The 3,217-nt window shown below is 40.1% G+C and overlaps 1 pseudogene; it reads left to right on the top strand.

Moving 5' to 3' along the window:
* The first annotated feature begins 622 nt into the window (after nucleotides 1-622).
* On the top strand, nucleotides 623-2,143 carry LOC147437726 (uncharacterized; annotated as a pseudogene).
* Nucleotides 2,144-3,217: the final 1,074 nt, after the last annotated feature.

The raw sequence follows: 3,217 nt of genomic DNA, 5'->3' as shown, positions 1-3,217 counted from the left end.
ATTCATAGCATTCTCTTGAGAAAAACGTGCAAAAAGTTACTTAAGTACTTGTCATATGCAATATTAAAATTTTCAGTTTCTTAACATTGTTGATCCCAATCTTGGGACGGATTGGCTAGCAAGAGTTTTGTCTTTGGAATGGGGCCTTGATAGTTGGGCCACATTGGAGAAGCTGAACTTAATAGCACTTCAAGACGCCCCTGCGCAAAACAAGATTCATTGGGTTTCATTATTGGAAGCAGACAAGATTACAAGGAGTGCATATGGTCTGAAAAAGGGGGATCACGTCTTTCGCATGTAAGTATAGCTAAGATTAAAAGTACTAAATATATCATGCCTTTATATATAAGTCTAACTTTGTCTCCTCTTTTTATTTGGGATTGTAGCTGGCTTCGTAGAGAGGGTTTTTTTGGCTCGGGTTTTTGAGAGGGCATTTCAGATTGTGTCAGATCTTTTGGATGTGCCAGGCGGGGTGCCTTTGCAGCATGATTGCACTCTTGCATTCTACTTTGAAGAAATTAAATTTGAGACGAGGCCCTATCTATTTACAATAGAGGTGTCTCTTGGAGTGAAGACTAAGGATATCGATAAGCAGGCATTAAAGAAGGTGGATACATTGAGAATGGCAGCACAACGTTTGGCTTTCAGGTGAATCACTAGCTGACTTAGATATATAATATTCGTTGTTATTGTTTCTTACATTCGAGTCACCTAATTGACCTTTGTAGATTCTTCATGTTCTTGGTTACCAATAGTGTCTTGCCTGCCATGCCCTTTCTGGCTAGACAATGGACTCAACTAGTGATCCAAGACACAAGCATGTTTCCCTCTACTATGCACACATTGACTCCTTGGGAGATAGACAATTGTCCATGGTGGATAGATATGGAGAAGGGCCATGTTCTTGGACGTGAAAGAGAGCTACAAGAGATGATATTGAAGGATGCTGCGAGGATGAAGGTTCCTCCAGTAGACATAGTAGAAGAGAGTCATGTAGGTATGTTTGACCATGCTCATATTTACCTATATAAGAGTTACAGTGCTCTGATTTGAAGTTATCTATTTTAGCAATGCGCAACTCACAAAAGGAAAAGGAGAGGGTTGTGGAGCAGATCATTGACGAGGAGGTGGAGCCACCTCTAGATAAACTACAAAAACATTTGTCTGCTTTCCTTCCACGTGGTTGATGCATGACTTATTAAACCTCATTGTAATGTCTCAGTTGCTCCTGGCACGATCGTGGCTCGAAGGAGTATCTCTTTTGTTTATATTATGGAGTCTCCATCTCATTGTCTCTCTAGTTCTATGGATACTCGATGCATGGCTATTGTTTGGGACTACATTGCCATTGCTGCAGACTATAGGGCAGGGATCCGTAATCTTGCATGGGTACCTGTACACAAGTATCTCGTGCGGGCACGCTCTGACTCTATCTTGTATACCCGCGGCACGAAATCAGTTTCATGGGCTGCAGATTTGATTTTCTTAGATCTTCCATTTGGTGGGTCCCTCTTAGGCTCCTCTACTTCACCTCGTTGGGACATTTTCACTGAGGATCATGTACGTGCTGGCGTTCATTTGGCATTCTTGACATTGGCGGATTTTGGATGGATGTTGATCATGGTTTCTTTGGTAGGTCTATCTTGTTTATAGTCATGCAAAAAAATTGTAATATTTGTGGTATTTATTATTGATATTTAGTTAAAATAACAGGAGAGGCCGTTGGCTGGGTGGAGAGATTTTCTCGTGCTTCGGAGATGGTAGTTCATCGACGCATTGTAGTGCTCCATCATGGAGCATATGGTTATGTGGAGAGTTTTGGTGGTCGTGTGGAGGTGATACATTTTTTTTTACATCAATATTTCAGCACTTTGTCTTGTTGTTTGCTCTAATCGTGTGTCTTGTTTTGCAGTGTAATTGCTCTATGTTATTTATGATTCACAGAGTGGGTATGCGTCCACCTTGCTTTGTATTAGAAAGAGCTGCCTTGTTCTCCCGTCTTGGTATGCACTCTTCGGATTCTTTTATGGTGCATTACCTTCCGGAGCTCTCTCAGGCTAGATCATTATCAGGCGAGCCATTGTGAGGAGGATTGCAACGGAGCCATTCTTTCATTGCATGTTTTGTGGAGCTGCTTTGCTGACGAGGAGGTATTTGTCTGGATCTTGGATGTGGCACAACCCCTGTACTAGCAGCTTGCTTGGCTTCAGGACGAGCATGTGTTGCAGTCGACATTGATGAGCCACTGATTTCAGGATATGTGTTACCGTTGCTTCGCCCTAGAAAGCGGGGTAGAGAGGAGGTGTCCACCTCTTTAGATATTGATGATGAGAGTGACATGCCATCGCGTGTCAATCCCTTTGACGACTAGTGAGGGCCCCTCTTACTTTTGACATTGACATTGCTCTCATCTTTTTTGCCACTATTTTTGTATTAGCGTTGGTATTTATTGATCATCGATACTGCCTATATTACTTGTTTGGTGTTTAACTTCACAATCTTTTTTTTTAAAATGGAAGTGCATTGCCGATCTACGCAGAGCAGATGGCTAGAACCATGGCAGCAGCAACAGATATGCGGTACAATTCTTGCATCCCTGAGAGGTATCAGAGACATAACGTATTCATCGATAATGAGTGCGAGTCATCATAAGAACAATGGATTTATAACATTGGTGGATGTTAAAATTCAAATTCATGTCTTGTTGTGTTCTTAAGAATCTCGTTATATCACGATGGAAACTTTTAACAGTTGATGTTCTAATATCTTGGATTGTGGATAAGTAGAATGTACTGTTTTGATGGATTTGGTTAAGGTTTAAAATCCACATGTGAGGTGCCGTGAAGGCTTATGATTATTTTTGAAATATTGCTTCATGTACAAGGGAAACTATGTCCAATTTTTTTAAAAAGTACTTTGTTTGTTTTGCTTTCTTTTTCATGAGAGGATGCATAATGGTTATGGCCATTTTTATTATTTTTTCAAGCGGTGATAATACCACAAATACTGATGTTCTAATATTTTGGATCGTGGATAAGTAGTATGTATTGTTTTGATGGATTTGTTTAAGATTTAAAATCCTCATGTGAGGTGCCACGAAGGTTTATGGTTATTTTTGAAATAGTGCTTCATATACAAGGGAAACTATGTCCAAATTTTTTGAAAAGTACTATGTTTGTTTTGCTTTGTTTTTCGTGAGAGGAGATATAATGGTTAT

The sequence above is a fragment of the Adiantum capillus-veneris genome, chromosome 17 (genome assembly GCF_014529385.1).
Source record: "Adiantum capillus-veneris isolate H3 chromosome 17, ASM1452938v2, whole genome shotgun sequence".
Taxonomy (NCBI): Eukaryota; Viridiplantae; Streptophyta; class Polypodiopsida; order Polypodiales; family Pteridaceae; genus Adiantum; species Adiantum capillus-veneris.
This window is presented reverse-complemented; position numbering and strand designations above follow the sequence as displayed.